The sequence below is a fragment of the Taudactylus pleione genome, unplaced genomic scaffold (assembly GCF_031769625.1).
Source record: "Taudactylus pleione unplaced genomic scaffold, aTauple2 ptg000296l, whole genome shotgun sequence".
Classification (NCBI taxonomy): Eukaryota; Metazoa; Chordata; class Amphibia; order Anura; family Myobatrachidae; genus Taudactylus; species Taudactylus pleione.
Window position 1 is genome coordinate 1,060,242 of NW_028284698.1, and position 19,441 is coordinate 1,079,682.

The following is a 19,441-nucleotide window of genomic DNA, read 5'->3' on the forward strand; positions in this document are numbered from 1 at the left end:
TACCAACCAATCAAATTCTACCTATTATCTTCTAGAAGGTGCTAGATGAATGTTAAGTAGAATCTGATTGGTTGCCATGGGCAACATCTCCAATTCTAAAAACCTCTACTTAAATATACCCCAGAATCCCAGTGTGAATCAGCAACGAGCACATGGGTTTCTCTTTTTCCTCAAAGCCTGATATAAAAGTCTCACGGTTATAACATTTCATAACTTTTTCTACACTTGTTTTACAGACAGATGATATTTCGCTAACCCGCACTTTTAACACTTTCTAAAACGATTTCTAAAACATTAGTTGCTTTGTAAATACTGTAAATATGTGGTTTGAGGGAGATCACGTTTTAATCGTAAGGGAGATTTGATTAAAGAATCTCTTTTAATATTAACAGTTGAAAGGTTATTTTCCCATATGCTTTGTGATGTTCCTTTCTATATTACCTTAATATTTCTATTTAATAAATGTTTGCTTTAAAACAAAAATGTCTTGCTATCGTTCTGTTACAATAAGAACTCTTTAGTGCTCTTTTCTTAGATTCTTTGATTTTTTATTTTATTTCAGTAGACTGTCTAGTTATATCTTTCAATATATTGCTTTTATTTGCTATAAAGTGTTTATTATTAATTAATCGATCCCTGGCCTTACATGTGTATATAACATAGTGTATGACACTATTCTCCTAATTGGTCTGTTTACTTACTGTATTATGATTATAAAATGTATCATTCCATGTTTTTACTACCACCACATATTTATAAGTCGCCTCATTCTGTATAAATCTATATTTCTATCCTGAATTTACCTAAATTACAAATTTTCCTTTTGGAATAATAACCCATATTTTGTAATCAATCTCTGGTGATTACTAAAGAAATTGTCAAGAGTTGCAAATGTATGTTAGTTATCATACTTTTATTTACAGTATCCAATTTTTTCTCTTCAGCCTATAGAGGAATTTTAAATGTTATACATTCAATATATACTTTTCATCAGGTTACAGGTGTATTTATTGTAGGGGTGTGCACCGGCCACTTTTCGTGTTTTGGTTTTGGATCTGGATCTTTCTTCGTGTTTTGGATCTGGATTGGTTTTGCCAAAACCACCCTTCCGTGTTTTGGGTTCTGGGTTTTGTGTTTTGGATCTGTATTTTTTTGAAAAAAAGCATAAAAACAGCTAAAATCACAGAATTTGTAGGTTTTTCTGCTCCTATGCTATTATTAACCTCAATAACCTTAATTTCCACTCATTTCCAGTCTATTCTGAACACCTCACACCTCACAATAGTGTTTTTGTGTCCAAAAGGTTGCACCGAGGTAGCTGGATGACTATGCTAAGCGACACGAGTGGGCGGCACAAACACGTGACCCATCTAGGCGTGAAACTGCAGTGGCAGACAGGATGGCAGTTTGAAAAACTAGGCCCCAAACTGTACATAATGCAAAGAAAAAAAAGAGGTGCAAGATGGAATTGTCCTTGGGCCCTCCCACCCACCCTTATGTTGTATAAACAGGACATGCACACTTTAACAAACCAATCATTTCAGCGCCAGGGTCTGCCACACGACTGTGGCTGAAATGATTGGTTCGTTTGGGCCCCCACAAAACAAGCTGGCAATTAATCTGTCCCTGCACAAACTGGCTCTACGGAGGCAAGATGTCATCCTCATCCACCGATTCCTCACCCTCTTCAGTGTGTACATCCTCATCCTCACAGAGTATTAATTCGTCCCCGCTGGAACCACAGGACCCTCTGTACGTTCTGGAGGCTGGTCTCCCTGGAAGAGTTGATAATTCATTTTATGAACATCATCTTCTCCACATTTTGTGGAAGCAACCTCCTACGCCTTTCGCTGACAAGGTTCCCGGCTGCACTAAACACTCTTTCGGAGTACACACTGGAGGGGGGGCAACTCAGGTAAAATAGAGCCAGTTTGTACAGGGACCTCCAAATTGCTTCTTTTTCCTGCCAGTACAGGTACGGACTGTCTGACATGCCTACTTGGATGCTGTCACCGATGTAATCCTTTAACAGACAGACGCACGCTTGTCGCTGCTGCTTTGAGGATGCAAGTGCGGCTACAGCCCACACAATTCACAAAGACAGAAAAAAAAAAAGAATATTTTTATTGTTTGTGGAGCGCACTTTGAGGGTTACACCACCCTTTAACAGACAGACGCACCCTTGTCGCTGCTGCTTTGAGGATGCAGGTGGAATCTAGATGGGATTTGGAACCGGGGACACACTACCTCCATCAATTGTCTAAATCCCACTGCACTAATGGCGGATACCGGACGCACGTCTAACACCAACATAGCAGTCAAGGCCTCAGTTATACGTTTTGCTTCAGGATGACTGCTGTCGTACTTCATCCTCATCGCTAGGGACTGTTCGAGGGTCAATTGTTTAGTAAAAGTAGTGATGTTCCTACTTCCTCTCTGGGATGATGAACAACTCCCAGCAGCAGCAACAGCACTAGGAGGAAGTGGTTCTTGATCTTTCCCTATTTTATTTTTATCGGAGAAAGTTTGGTCCTCCATTTATGTTATATTGATATATACGTGCGGTTAAAGCGCACACAAACACAGAAAATATTTTTTTATTTTTGCTGGAGAGTAGTGCACTTTGTGGGTTACACCACCCTTTAAGAAATGAGCCAGCCGGGACACAGGCGCACGCTTGGCGCTGCTCCTTTGTTGATGCACGTGCAGCCACAGTGCACACAAGTCACAAACACAGAAAATATATATTTTTTTTGGTTTGGAGTGTACTTTGGGGGATACAGCACCCTTTAACGGTCAAGCCAGCCGGCCCTTTACTTATGACACAGGCGCACGCTTGGCACTACTTTGTTGATGTACGTGTGGCTTCTGCGCACACAATTCACAAACACAGAAAATATATATTTTTTTGGTTTGGACTGGAGTGTACTTTGGGGGTTACAGCACCCTTTAACGGTCAAGCCAGCCGGCCCTTTACTTATGACACAGGAGCACGCTTGGCACTACTTTGTTGATGCACGTGCGGCTACTGCGCACACAATTCACAAACACAGAAAATATATATTTTTTTGGTTTGGACTGGAGTGTACTTTGGGGGTTACTGCACCCTTTAACGGTCAAGCCAGCCGGCCCTTTACTTATGACACAGGAGCACGCTTGGCACTACTTTGTTGATGCACGTGCGGCTACTGCGCACACAATTCACAAACACAGAAAATATATATTTTTTTGGTTTGGTTTGGAGTGTACTTTGGGGGTTACAGCACCCTTTAACGGTCAAGCCAGCCGGCCCTTTACTTATGACACAGGCGCACGCTTGGCACTACTTTGTTGATGCACGTGCGGCTACTGCGCACACAATTCACAAACACAGAAAATAATATTTTTTTTGGTTTGGACTGGAGTGTACTTTCGGGGGTTACAGCACCCTTAACGGTCAAGCCAGCCGACCCTTTACTTATGACACAGGCGCACGCTTGGCACTACTTTGTTGATGCACGTGTGGCTACTGCGCACACAATTCACAAACACAGAAAATAATTTTTTTTTAGTTTGGACTGGAGTGTACTTTGGGGGTTACAGCACCCTTTAAAGGTCAAGCCAGCCGGCCCTTTACTTATGACACAGGCGCACGCTTGGCACTACTTTGTTGATGCACGTGCGGCTACTGCGCACACAATTCACAAACACAGAAAATATTTTTTTTTTGGTGTGGACTGGAGTGTACTTTGGGGGTTACAGCACCCTTTAAAGGTCAAGCCAGCCGGCCCTTTACTTATGACACAGGCGCACGCTTGGCACTACTTTGTTGATGCACGTGCGGCTACTGCGCACACAATTCACAAACACAGAAAATATATATTTTTTTGGTTTGGACTGGAGTGTACTTTCGGGGGTTACAGCACCCTTAACGGTCAAGCCAGCCAGCCCTTTACTTATGACACAGGAGCACGCTTGGCACTACTTTGTTGATGCACGTGCGGCTACTGCGCACACAATTCACAAACACAGAAAATATATATTTTTTTGGTTTGGTTTGGAGTGTACTTTGGGGGTTACAGCACCCTTTAACGGTCAAGCCAGCTGGCCCTTTACTTATGACACAGGCGCACGCTTGGCACTACTTTGTTGATGCACGGGCGGCTACTGCGCACACAATTCACAAACACAGAAAATAATTTTTTTTTTGGTTTGGACTGGAGTGTACTTTCGGGGGTTACAGCACCCTTAACGGTCAAGCCAGCCGGCCCTTTACTTATGACACAGGCGCACGCTTGGCACTACTTTGTTGATGCACGTGTGGCTACTGCGCACACAATTCACAAACACAGAAAATAATTTTTTTTTTGGTTTGGACTGGAGTGCACTTTCGGGGGTTACAGCACCCTTAACGGTCAAGCCAGCCGGCCCTTTACTTATGACACAGGCGCACGCTTGGCACTACTTTGTTGATGCACGTGCGGCTACTGCGCACATAATTCACAAACACAGAAAATATTTTTTTTTTGGTGTGGACTGGAGTGTACTTTTGGGGTTACAGCACCCTTTAACGGTCAAGCCAGCCGGCCCTTTACTTATGACACAGGCGCACGCTTGGTACTACTTTGTTGATGCACGTGCGGCTACTGCGCACACAATTCACAAACACAGAAAATAATTTTTTTTTTAGTTTGGACTGGAGTGTACTTTGGGGGTTACTGCACCCTTTAACGTTCAAGCCAGCCGGCCCTTTACTTATGACACAGGAGCACACTTGGCACTACTTTGTTGATGCACATGCGGCTACTGCGCACACAATTCACAAACACAGAAAATAATTTTTTTTTTGGTTTGGACTGGAGTGTACTTTGGGGGTTACAGCACCCTTTAGCGGTCAAGCCAGCCGGCCCTTCACTTATGACACAGGAGCACGCTTGGCACTACTTTGTTGATGCACGTGCGGCTTCTGTGCACACAATTCACAAACACAGAAAATATTTTTTTTTTGGTTTGGACTGGAGTGTACTTTGGGGGTTACAGCACCCTTTAACGGTCAAGCCAGCCGGCCCTTTACTTATGACACAGGCGCACGCTTGGCACTACTTTGTTGATGCACGTGCGGCTACTGCGCACACAATTCACAAACACAGAAAATAATTTTTTTTTTGGTTTGGACTGGAGTGTACTTTGGGGGTTACAGCACCCTTTAATGGTCAAGCCAGCCGGCCCTTTACTTATGACACAGGCGCACGCTTGGCACTACTTTGTTGATGCACGTGCGGCTACTGCGCACACAATTCACAAACACAGAAAATATATTATTTTTTTGGCACTTGGGGGGAGCACCCCTGATGGACAGAGCACCTCCTGGACAACACTACAACACCCCTTTAGGACTGGGACACTGCACAGGACTTTGGAGTGGACACAGCCCCTATGGAGAACTGACTGCACAACACAGTCCAGCCAGCCCCTATGGACTTTGAAGTAGTGGACACAGCCCCTATTAACAACAGCAGCACAGCACAACACAGCCAGCCCCTATGGACTTTGAAGTAGTGGACAACAGCAGCACTACACTGCACTACACTACACAGCCCGGCCAGCCCTAACTCCCACCCTCCCTCTTCACTGTCCACAGCTGAGTGAGAAAATGGCGCCAACGCGGGTACCTTATATAGGATCCAAAACCCGCGAGACTCGGAAGGCGGGATGATGACGTTTTGCCTCGATTTCAGATCCGAGTCAGGCGGGAAAAGTCGAGCCTGACTCGGATCGGACTCGGATCGGGAGGGCTCGGGGGGTTCGGATTTCAGAAATCCGAACCCGCTCACCCCTAATTTATTGTATCTGGCTTTTGCAGTAATATGAAAGCTCATTTGGTAGTATTATTATTTATATATAATGATCTAATGTATTATGCAGGGCTGTACACCAAAGGAAACATAATACAAACAAATGACATGCAATGACATGTCGCCAATGCAGGGACGGATTAAGGTCTGTGGGGGCCCCTAGGCAACAAACTTGTGGGGGCCCCTTATGCAATGTCCCCAGTAGCAGTGCCCCTTATGCAGTGCCCCCAGTAATGGTCCCCCCTATGCAGTGCCCACTGTAGTAATGCCTCTTATGCAGTGCCCCCCTATAGTGGTCCCCCTATGCAGTGCTTATATAATGCCCCCCAGTAGTGGTCCCCCTATACAGTGCCCGCAGTAGTGCCCCTTATATAGTGCCCCCAGACCCAGCAGTAGGCCCCCCTATGCAGTGCCCCTTATATAGTGCCCCCAGTAGTAGTCCCCCCCTATACAGTGGGGCCAGTAGTTGTCCCCCCTATGCATTGACCCTAGTAGCACCCCCCCGGTGCCCCCATGAAGCAGCCCCCTATGCAGTGCCCCCCTGTAGCATCCACCCTATCCAGAGGCCCTCTGTAGCAGCCCCCGTATGCAGTGTCCCCTTATGCAGTGCCCCCTGGAGTGGGCCCCCCCATGCAGTGTCCCCTGTAGTGGCCCCCCATGCAGTGTCCCCGTAGCTGCTCCCCCTATGCAGTGCCCCCTGTAGCAGTCCCCCTACGCAGTGCCCCCTGTAGCGGCCAACCCCTATGCACTGCCACCTGTAGCGGCCAACCCCTATACAGTGCCTCTTACAAACACACACACAAAAAAAATCACAACTTACCTGAATCCCCGCTCCTGACGCAACCTCCAATGCCCGCTCCGAGTCCCGGCTCTTCCACTGCACTATGGGAGAAACATCAGCGTTATGACGTCTCTCCCATCATCACACGCTGTGGGGGAAGCCGGAAGGTGGAGCTCATGAGTGAGCTCCAGCCGGCACCCTCCATTAATGCAGTAGCCAATGAGAGTCTGTCTGACTCTCATTGGCTCCTCTAACTAGGGATGGACATCGGAAGCCCACCATCATATGATGACAGTGCTTCCACCATTGAATCTTTAGATGCAATGGTAACTAACCATCGCATCAAAAGCATTCAATGATACAAACTATTCATATGAATAGTAAAGGGGCGGGGTTAGGGGAGGGGTTCGGATACAAAGTAATAAAAAAAACAGGCAAGGCAGGCAGAGCTGACTGAGGAGAATGAGACATGCTGTCACTGCTGCTGCTCCTGCTGCTGCTGTGGGCACTTAAAGCTACAAGAAAGTGAAGTGTAAAAACATTATTAAATATACTTATAACACACACAGAAAACTAACCTCTTAAACAGGGCTTAAAGTTATCCTGGAGAGGTGGTGGAACTCATCCACCCCCCCGCCACGCTAGTCTGACAGGCCAAAACAAGTGTGAAAACTGTTCTATACACAGATACATACACACTGTTGTGTATAAGAAACGGCAAAGTGAATGGCTGGGGGCCGCCTAGGCCCCCAGCCATAGCTTTGGGGACTATGACAGTGTGAAATACATGTTAGATGCTTTTTGAGCACTTCTGCCATCAGCTGAGATTACATTGTTAGATTACTTAAAATTAAAAAAAAAGTTCTAAATCATCAGTGTTATTTTTCTGTCGTGCCTCAGAGGTTTTTTTATGGGGTCCCCACAAACCAGTCTGTCACTTGGATGCCCAATGTTTTTAGCAACCCCTATGTATTGTCTTCACTTGATTCTTTCCCTAACTATATGCTGGTTTCTCTGAAGAAATTGAGCCTCCCTAGGCAGACAGTGAGTGGCTCTATGTCTGTGGGACTTCTGTGCAGGGACTTGGTGGAGGTGGAACTAGTTCCACCTACCATCAGAGGTGATGGAACTCAGGGCCTGATTCAAACCCGGTCGCAAGCGCTGTGCGCTTGCAACTGGGACGATGGTGGGCCAGTGCGCATGCACACGACGGAGCCGGCTCCGTCGTGCGCATGCGCATGACCCGGATAGCGACGGGCACTCCGTCGCTCCCGGTCTCGCAACAAAGGGGGTGAGCTGTCGATGTTGAGTGGCAGCTCGCGCCCTTTGGTGGGCAGGCTGGGGGAGTGGCTGCCCAAACGGAGGCGTTCCCATGTGAACGCCTCCGTTTGGGGGCGGCCCCACTGACATCACGAGTGATGTAAGTTGGAGAGATTACGGCTCTGTTAGAGTCGAAATCTCTCTGGGGCTTGTGGCAACGAGACCCTACCACACGACCATCGTGACCATCTTCCTGGCCGCTCGCTATAGCTGTGGGTTGTCACCCACAGCTATGCGAGCAGCCAGGAGGCCGTTCTAAAAAAAAAAAAAAAGACCGGCCCTGATTCAGAGCGGGCGCTCTGTCAGAGCGTCCGGCTCTGAATCAGGGCCTCAGTTCCACGCCGTTTCTGCCCACTTTAACCCCTGCTCTTACAGCACTAGCAGAGGAATCACTCCCCATATCTGCTGTGAAAACGTTATTAGCTGTCACTCTGTGTGTGTCTGTGAGTGACAGCTGCTGCAGGGCCAGGGCTGCACACTGATTGGCTCTCTGAGACAGTGAGAGACAATCAGAGCTAGCAGAGAGGGGAGGGAGGGCAAGGTCTGAGGCAGTGAGAGACAGCCTCCAACGATCCCAGCAGCATGAGCTAGAAAGGTTATCAGAGGCAGAAACACAGCACACAGTAGCCATGGGAGGCATAGCTTTTAGTATTTAAAGAAGCCACCATCGAAACACCATTGAATGATTACCATTCGATGGCAGCAAACATCAGAATGCTGTCATTGAATGGTTAAAACACTAACAATCGTAAGAGAAACATTGATTGCTGGCAAACATCAACCATCAATGTCCATCCCTAGCTCTAACAAACACACAGCTGCCGCCGGCGGCTGTGTGTTTAGAACTGTGTATTGTGGCCGCGCTCACTGCGGTCTACACTACACTAGCAGTGGGGACACTAGCGGTGGGTGCAGGCTGCACCGCTGCTAGTAGGGGACCCTCTGTTTGTGGGGACCCAGGGACGACCACCCTCTTGCCCCCCCCTTAATCCGGCCCTTAGCCAATGATAAAGATGGTCCTGCCCAAATGATCTTACACTGCAAGTGGTGTAGGGAACACTTGATACACAAGGTAGTGGAATAACAAAGCTGTTATTGGGAGAAATGTGTGTAGCTGCTGTTAGGCAGAAACATTGCAATTAAAATAAATGCATTTAATGGTGGATTAACCCCTTTGTGGCCAAGGGTATTCTCTCACACATGGGCAGAGCCTATTTTGTCTCTATTTCTTTTTTTTTTTTTCAGAAGAGTTTGAATTTTCAGGAAAAAAAAACATTAGTCTGCTACTCTTTCTGAAATATACACAAAATGGTTAAACATAATTTTTAACTGAAATTGAAGACTCCACCTCTCTTTCACATGTGGCTGCCCTTGTTTATATTGAAGCCAAGTTGGGGGAGATCTTCCCCAATTCATGGACTTCTTAATTTTTCAGCAGACAATGACTTTCAAGTGTCCACATTACTCCCAGGGTGGAGGGTGCCAGGATGGGGGAGAGAGGTGACTTTCTGCTCTTGTCCCCGATCCGTCATCCCCAGAACTTCATTTATTTTGCTGTAATGCAGTGTAACCCCACCCTTTTCTGAAATAGACATCCATTGCCTCAATGATGCCATTACAATCTGGCCTGTTCCCTCACTCCCCCCCAGTAGTAATTACTAACAGTGCCGTACATGTAGTGCAGATCCCAACAGCCACAACTCCATGTTTTACAGGGCTAGAGTCAGTTCTGTGCAGGTTTAGGTAGCTCAATGAATACAATTGCAAAGAGGCAAAAAAACTCTTTTTGAGGCTCTCTTGAATCAATTTAGAAAATATAATGAAATGGGGGATAATACCTAACTTTTATTAGGGAACCCTGATAATAAAAAGAGTGATAATTGATACACTCAATACACAAAAAAACAAATGTATATAAAAAGAATAGTTGTGTCAAATCACTTATTAATTACTCAATAGCAGATCTATTGGCAAAAATATCTTAAATCTATCCCTAATTAGCAAAATTAATTGGTCACTGCCCAACAGGGATATAGAAAAACATCACCTGCCTATGTTACAAAATGTTTATGTACTGTAGGTATGAGCCACTTACATTAATTAATTTCACAACAATATAATTATGCCGGAGAACACCCAAAATTGGCTCATGAATCAAATTAGATTTGGTGTTATGGTACTTAATATGTCCCAAATAAATAAGCTGAAGTTAGAGGGTATAATATAAACACTAGCAAATGTATTCTAGGTAAAATCTATTATCTCCATCAATTCATATCCTATAGTTGACAAAGTAAAGGATCAATAACCATACTTATCTGACATTCTATTCATAAAATGCAAACCTAATTGGTATTACATAATCTGATGATCATTTGCCAGCATTATATGATAGAGATTCCCTTTAGGCAATAGAGCATGTAATTAATAATACCTTACAATCAATCACAGGTAATTATTGCAGAATGATTAGGATGTTGCTTTAGTTAAAAAAAAAATTCATAACTCACGCAACTATTAAAATGAGTATCAATTTAGTAGCTAATTAGGCTCACCATGAACATATATAGCATTACATGAAAATAGACATCCCTTTAAAAAAAAATACCGTACTGAAATCAAAGAGCATATGGTGACAGAATGTGTCTCAGTGCACTCCTGCTCTGTACATGGTAAGCATAACATTTGTCCACAAAGAAACATACAATTCCATGAAACCTTATGAGGTTGATTGGTAGTAATTATTGCAGTCTGATTTCAATATATATGTCTCTTAAATAACCTGTGAGGCTCCTCATAAAGGCTTGTATGTGCATGTACAAGTATCAATAGCCAACATAAACAGTGGCGTAACTAGGGGGGGTCGAGCGGGGCTTGTGCACTGGGCGACGTGGCAGGCCCAGCAGAGGGGGGCGCCAGCCAGGGCACCGCCCGCTCTCTGCTCCCCCCCCGCTTCCCCTGATGAAATCTACTACTGTACACAGTAGAGTGTAGTGAGTGACTACAGCAGCAAGCTGCTGGTGCTGACTGTAGGGGGAGCTGCAGCAGAGACGCGCAGCCCCTCCAAGGCAGTCCTCCTGGTAGAGAGCTGCTGCCGGCGCCGGGTGACACGGATAGTGAAAGTTCTCCTTCCCCAGCGCTCTGCAGCTTCACCACTGGTAAGTATTGGGGGGGGGGAGCAGCATCTCAGCATGTATGTATTAGGGGTGAGCGGGTTCGGATTTCTGAAATCCGAGCCCCCCCCGATCCGAGTTCGATCCGAGTCAGGCTCGACTTTTCCCGCCTGACTCGGATCTGAAATCGAGGCAAAACGTCATCATCCCGCCTTCCGAGTCTCGCGGGTTTTGGATCCTATATAAGGTAACCGCTTCGGCGCCATTTTCTCACTCGGCTGTGGACAGTGAAGAGTGAGGGTGGGAGTTAGGGCTGTGTAGTGTAGTGTAGTGTAGTGCTGCTGTTGTCCACTACTTCAAAGTCCATAGGGGCTGGCTGTGTTGTGCTGTGCTGCTGTTGTTAATAGGGGCTGTGTCCACTACTTCAAAGTCCATAGGGGCTGGCTGGACTGTGTTGTGCAGTCAGTTCTCCATAGTGTCCACTCCAAAGTCCTGTGCAGTGTCCCAGTCCTAAAGGGGTGCTGTAGTGTTGTCCAGGGGGTGCTCTGTCCATCAGGGGTGCTCCCCCCAAGAGCTAAAAAAATAATATATTTTCTGTGTTTGTGAATTGTGTGCGCAGTAGCCGCACGTGCATCAACAAAGTAGTGCCAAGCGTGCGCCTGTGTCATAAGTAAAGGGCCGGCTGGCTTGACCGTTAAAGGGTGCTGTAACCCCCGAAAGTAGACTCCAGTCCAAACCACAAAAAAGAATTATTTTCTGTGTTTGTGAATTGTGTGCGCAGTAGCCGCACGTGCATCAACAAAGTAGTGCCAAGCGTGCGCCTGTGTCATAAGTAAAGGCCCGGCTGACTTGACCGTTAAGGGTGCTGTAACCCCCGAAAGTACACTCCAGTCCAAACCAAAAAAAAAATAATTTTTTGTGTTTGTGAATTGTGTGCGCAGTAGCCGCACGTGCATCAACAAAGTAGAGCCAAGCGTGCGCCTGTGTCATAAGTAAAGGGCCGGCTGGCTTGACCGTTAAAGGGTGCTGTAACCCCCAAAGTAAACTCCAGTCCAAACCCCAAAAAATATTATTTTCTGTGTTTGTGAATTGTGTGCGCAGTAGCCGCACGTGCATCAACAAAGTAGTGCCAAGCGTGCGCCTGTGTCATAAGTAAAGGGCCGGCTGGCTTGACCGTTAAGGGTGCTGTAACCCCCGAAAGTACACTCCAGTCCAAACCCAAAAAAAAATATTATTTTCTGTGTTTGTGAATTGTGTGCGCAGTAGCCGCACGTGCATCAACAAAGTAGTGCCAAGCGTGCGCCTGTGTCATAAGTAAAGGGCCGGCTGGCTTGTCCGTTAAGGGTGCTGTAACCCCTGAAAGTACACTCCAGTCCAAACCCAAAAAAATATTATTTTCTGTGTTTGTGAATTGTGTGCGCAGAAGCCGCACGTGCATCAACAAAGTAGAGCCAAGCGTGCGCCTGTGTCATAAGTAAAGGGCCGGCTGGCTTGACCGTTAAAGGGTGCTGTAACCCCCAAAGTACACTCCAGTCCAAACCCCAAAAAATATTATTTTCTGTGTTTGTGAATTGTGTGCGCAGTAGCCGCACGTGCATCAACAAAGTAGTGCCAAGCGTGTGCCTGTGTCATAAGTAAAGGGCCGGCTGGCTTGACCGTTAAGGGTGCAGTAACCCCCGAAAGTACACTCCAGTCCAAACCAAAAAAAAAATTATTTTCTGTGTTTGTGAATTGTGTGCGCAGTAGCCGCACGTGCATCAACAAAGTAGTGCCAAGCGTGCGCCTGTGTCATAAGTAAATGGCCGGCTGGCTTGACCGTTAAGGGTGCTGTAACCCCCGAAAGTACACTCCAGTCCAAACCCAAAAAAATATTATTTTCTGTGTTTGTGAATTGTGTGCGCAGTAGCCGCATGTGCATCAACAAAGTAGTGCCAAGCGTGCGCCTGTGTCATAAGTAAAGGGCCAGCTGGCTTGACCGTTAATGGGTGCTGTAACCCCCAAAGTACACTCCAGTCCAAACCAAAAAAAAAATTATTTTCTGTGTTTGTGAATTGTGTGCGCAGTAGCCGCACGTGCATCAACAAAGTAGTGCCAAGCGTGCGCCTGTGTCATAAATAAAGGGCCGGCTGGCTTGATCGTTAAGGGTGCTGTAACCCCCGAAAGTACACTCCAGTCCAAACCCAAAAAAATATAATTTTCTGTGTTTGTGAATTGTGTGCGCTGTAGCAGCACGTGCATCAACAAAGTAGTGCCAAGCGTGCGCCTGTGTCATAAGTAAAGGGCCGGCTGGCTTGACCGTTAAAGGGTGCTGTAACCCCCAAAGTACACTCCAGTCCAAACCAAAAAAAAATAATTTTCTGTGTTTGTGAATTGTGTGCGCAGTAGCCGCACGTGCATCAACAAAGAAGTGCCAAGCGTGCGCCTGTGTCATAAGTAAAGGGCCGGCTGGCTTGACCGTTAAGGGTGCTGTAACCCCCAAAAGTACACTCCAGTCCAAACCCCAAAAAATATTATTTTCTGTGTTTGTGAATTGTGTGCGCAGTAGCCGCACGTGCATCAACAAAGTAGTGCCAAGCGTGCGCCTGTGTCATAAGTAAAGGGCCGGCTGGCTTGACCGTTAAAGGGTGCTGTAACCCCCAAAGTACACTCCAGTCCAAACCAAAAAAAATATTATTTTCTGTGTTTGTGAATTGTGTGCGCAGTAGCTGCACGTGCATCAACAAAGTAGTGCCAAGCGTGCGCCTGTGTCATAAGTAAAGGGCCGGCTGGCTTGACCGTTAAGGGTGCTGTAACCCCCGAAAGTACACTCCAGTCCAAACCCAAAAAAATATAATTTTCTGTGTTTGTGAATTGTGTGCGCAGTAGCCGCACGTGCATCAACAAAGTAGTGCCAAGCGTGCGCCTGTGTCATAAGTAAAGGGCCAGCTGGCTTGACCGCTAAAGGGTGCTGTAACCCCCAAAGTACACTCCAAACCAAAAAAATAAAAATTTTCTGTGTTTGTGAATTGTGTGCGCAGTAGCCGCACGTGCATCAACAAAGGAGCAGCGCCAAGCGTGCGCCTGTGTACCATAAGTAAAGAGCCGCCTGGCTCATTTCTTAAAGGCTGGTGTAACCCAGAAAGTGCACTACTCTCCAATGAAAAAAATAAAAAAATATTTTCTGTGTTTAGCCGCACGTATATATCAAATCGATATAACATAAATGGAGGACCAAACTTTCTCCGATAAAAATAAAATAGAGAAAGATCAAGAACCACTTCCTCCTAGTGCTGAAGCTGCTGCCACTAGTCATGACATAGACGATAACATGCCATCAACGTCGTCTGCCAAGGCCGATGCCCAATGTCATAGTAGAGGGCACATACAATCCCAAATGACAAAGTTCAGGAAAATGACCTTGAAAAAAACATTTAAATCAGCTGAAGAGAAACATAAACTTGCCAATATGCCATTTATGACACGGAGTGGCAAGGAACGGCTAAGGTCCATCCCTAGTATGTTCATGACTAGTGGTTCAGCTTCACATGACGATGGAAGCCCTCCTCCCACTAAAAAAATCAAAAGAGTTAAGCTGGCAAAAGCACAGCGAAGAACTGTGCTTTCTAAGAAGATATCACAAATCCCCAAGGAGAGTGGTTGCGATGCCTGACCTTCCCAGCACTGGACGGGAAGAGGTGGCTCTTTCCACCATTTGCACGCCCCCTGCAAGTGCTGAAAGGAGCACCCACAGTCCACTTGCTGATATGCAAATTGAAGATGTCACTGTTGAAGTACAACAGGATGAGGATACTGGTGTAGCTGGCGCTGAGGAGGAAGTTGGCGAGGAGGATTCTGATGGTGATGTGGTTTGTTTAAATCAGGCTCCGGGGGAGACAGTTGTTGTCCGTGGGATGAAAAAACCCATCACGGTCATGCATGGGCAGAAGACCAAACATTCCACCTCTTTGGTCTGGCAATATTTCTATCCAAATCCGGACAACAACTGTCTTGCCATATGTACCATATGTAAAGGTGAAATAAGTAGGGGTAGGGACGTCAACCACCTAGGAACATCCTCCCTTATACGGCACCTGCAGCGCGTTCATAAAAAGTTACTGTCAAGTTCAGAAACTTTGGCTAAGACCGTAAGCAGTCCAGGGACACCTAAATCCCATTGTCCTGTTGTATCCAAGCGCCTGCAAACCACACCGTCAACTCCCTCCTCGTCAATTTCCTCCTTAGTCAGGATCGGAAGTAGTCCTGCAGGCCATGTCACTGGCATGACTGACTCTCCTATCCGGGATTCCTCCGGAGGATCCTGCATTGCTACGCCTACTGCTGCCGCTGCTGCTGTTGCTACTGCTGGGAGTCGTTCATCATCCCAGAGAGGAAGTAGGAACACCACTACTTTTACTAAACAATTGACCCTCCAACAGTCCTTAGCGAGGAGGATGAAGTACGACAGCAGTCATCCTGAAGCAAAACGGATAACTGAGGCCTTGACTGCTATGTTGGTGTTAGACGTGCGTCCGGTATCCGCCATTAGTGCAGTGGGATTTAGACAATTGATGGAGGTAGTGTGTCCCCGGTTCCAAATCCCGTCTAGATTCCACTTCACTAGGCAGGCGATACCGAGACTGTACAGAAACGTCAGAAAAAGTGTCCTCAGTGTCCTGAAAAATGCCGTTGTACACAATGTCCACTTAACCACGGACATGTGGACAAGTGGAACAGGGCAGACTAAGGACTATATGACTGTAACAGCCCACTGGGTAGATGTATCACCTTACGCAGCAACAGCAGCAGCGTCACCAGTAGCAGCATCTCAGAAACGCCAGCTCGTTACAAGGCAGGCTACGCTGTGTATCACCGGTTTCAGTAAGAGGCACACCGCCGACATCCTCTTAGAGAAACTGAGGGAAATCATCGCCCAGTGGCTTACCCCACTTAGACTCTCCTGGGGATTTGTGATATCTGACAACGCCACCAATATTGTGCGGGCATTACATCTGGGCAAATTCCAGCACGTCCCATGTTTTGCTCACACAATAAACTTGGTGGTGCAGAATTTTCTGAAAAGCGACAGGGGCGTTCAGGAGACGCTTTGGGTGGGCCGAAAAATTTCTGGCCACTTTCGCCATTCAGCGACTGCGTGCCGAAGACTGGAGCACCAGCAAACACTCTTGAACCTGCCCCGCCATCACCTGAAGCAAGAGGTTGTGACGCGGTGGAACTCAACCCTCTATATGCTTCAGAGGATGGAGGAGCAGCAAAAGGCCATACAAGCCTATACATCCATCTATGACATAGGCAAAGGAGGGGGTATGCACCTGACTCAAGCGCAGTGGAGAATGATTTCCGTGTTGTGCAAGGTTCTCCAGCCCTTCGAACTTGCCACACGTGAAGTCAGTTCAGACACTGCCAGCTTGAGTCAGGTCATTTCCCTCATCAGGCGTTTGCAGAAGCAGCTGGAGAAAGTGAAGGAGGAGCTAAGACGGAGCGATTCCGCTCGGCATGTGGGACTTGTGGATGAAGCCCTTCATTCGCTTTGCCAGGATTCCAGGGTGGTCAATCTGTTGAAATCAGACCACTACATTTTGGCCACCGTGCTCGATCCTAGGTTTAAAGCCTATGTGGTGTCTCTCTTTCCGGCCGACACAAGCCTGCAGAGGTGCAAAGACCTGCTGGTGAACACACTGTCAGCTGAAGCGGAACGTGACACGTCAACGGCTCCTTCTTCATTTTCTCCCGCAACTGGGGCTGCCAGGAAAAAACTTAGGTATCCTAAGCAACCCGCTGGCGGTGATGCAGGGCAGGCAGGACCAAGTTTGGACATCTGGTCTGGACTGAAGGACCTGGCAACAATTTCTGACATGTCTACTGTCACTGCATATGATACTGTCACCATTGACAGAATGGTGGAGGATTACATCGGTGACAGCATCCAAGTAGGCATGTCAGACAGTCCATACCTGTACTGGCAGGAAAAAGAGGCAATTTGGAGGCCCCTGTACAAACTGGCTCTATTTTACCTGAGTTGCCCCCCCTCCAGTGTGTACTCCGAAAGAGTGTTTAGTGCAGCCGGGAACCTTGTCAGCGAAAGGCGTAGGAGGTTGCTTCCACAGAATGTGGAGAAGATGATGTTCATCAAAATGAATTATCAGCTCTTCCAGGGAGACCAGCCTCCAGAAGGTACAGAGGGACCTGTGGTGGTGGGGACGAGTTAATACTTTGTGAGGATGAGGATGTACACACTGAAGAGGGTGAGGAATCGGTGGATGAGGAGGATGAGGATGACATCTTGCCTCCATAGAGCCAGTTTGTGCAGGGACACATTAATTGCCAGCTTGTTTTGTGGGGGCCCAAACGAACCAATCATTTCAGCCACAGTTGTGTGGCAGACCCTGGCGCTGAAATGATTGGTTTGTTAAAGTGTGCATGTCCTGTTTATACAACATAAGGGTGGGTGGGAGGGCCCAAGGACAATTCCATCTTGCACCTCTTTTTTTTCTTTGCATTATGTACAGTTGGGGGCCTAGTTTTTCAAACTGCCATCCTGTCTGCCACTGCAGTTTCACGCCTAGATGGGTCACGTGTTTGTGCCGCCCACTCGTGTCGCTTAGCATAGTCATCCAGCTACCTCGGTGCAACCTTTTGGACATAAAAACACTATTGTGAGGTGTGAGGAATAGACTGGAAATGAGTGGAAATTAAGGTTATTGAGGTTAATAATAGCATAGGAGCAGAAAAACCTACAAATTCTGTGATTTTAGCTGTTTTTATGCTTTTTTTCAAAAAAATACAGATCCAAAACACAAAACCCAGAACCCAAAACACGGAAGGGTGGTTTTGGCAAAACCAATCCAGATCCAAAACACGAAGAAAGATCCAGATCCAAAACCAAAACACAAAACACGAAAAGTGGCCGGTGCACACCCCTAGTGTGTATATGCATCAGCGTGTGTATATATGTGTCAGCGTGTGTATCTGTTTCAGCATGTGTGTATCTGTGTCAGCATGTATGTATATGTGTCAGCATGTGTGTATATATGTGTCAGCATGTATGTATCTGTGTCAGCATGTGTGTATCTGTGTTACTGGCAGCATGTATGTATCTGTGTAAGCATGTGTGTGTATATATGCATCAGCGTGTGTATATATGTGTCAGTGTGTGTATCTGTGTCAACATGTATGTATCCGTGTCAGCACGTGTGTATCTGTGTCAGCATGTGTGTGTCTGTTACTGTCAGCATGTATGTATCTGTGTCAGCATGTATGTATCTGTGTCAGCATGTGTGTATCTGTGTCAGCATGTATGTATCTGTGTCAGCGTGGGTGTAATTGTGTCACCGTGTGTGTGTATCTGTGTCAGTGTGTGTGTATCTGTGTCAGCGTGTGTGTATCTGTGTTAGTGTGTATCTGTGTCAGTGTGTGTATGTGTCTGTGTGTCTGTATGCATCTGTGTCAGCATGTGTGTGTGCGTATCTGTGTTAGTGTGTGTCTGTGTGTGTTTGTGTGTGTCTGTCTGTGTGTGACTGTGTGTGTCTGTATCTGTGTGTGTCTGTGTCTGTGTGTGTCTGTGTCTGTGTCAGTGTGTGTATGTGTATATGTCAGTGTGTGTATATGTGTCAGTATGTACTGTATGTGTATATGTCAGTGTGTATGTATGTGTATATGTCAGTGTGTATGTTTGTGTATATGTCAGTGTGTGTGTATATGTGTCAGTATGTACTGTATGTGTATATGTAAGTGTGTGTGTATATGTGTCAGTGTGAATATATGTCAGTGTGTGCATGTGTATATGTCAGTGTGTGCAGCGCCGTAGCAGGACGGCAGTGCGCCCTGTGCTGCACTTCCGCCCCTCTCGCTCACCCCCACCTCCCTACTCCTCCTGAGCACTTACCTTTTCCTCTCGGAGGTGGGTGGAGGGCGGGGATCTTCGCCGGCATCGCTGGTGTGCGCCGCGCAGCACTGCAGGTCACTTTCTGCAGACCTCTCCGGAGTCGGGCAGTTCGTGGCCGGTGCCGCTAGAGGATTCCGCCCTGTGCAGAGGCACCGGCCGCACCACCCTCCCTACGGCCCTGAGTGTGTGTTTATGTGTCAGTATGTACTGTATGTGTATATGTCAGTGTGTATGTATGTGTGTATGTATATGTGTCATTGTGAATATATGTCAGTGTGTATATGTCAGTGTGTGTGTGTGTGTGTGTAATATATATATATATATAATGTGTGTATACATGTGTCAGTGTGTGTGTGTATCTGTGTCAGTGTGTCTGTGCTGAGAGAGAACGCGGGGGGAAGATGATGGTGTGACTGAGAGACGACGCAGGTAGGGAGCTGATCGCCTGACTGAGAGACGACACAGGGGGGAGCTGATCGCCTGACTGAGAGATGACGCGGGGGGGGAGGTG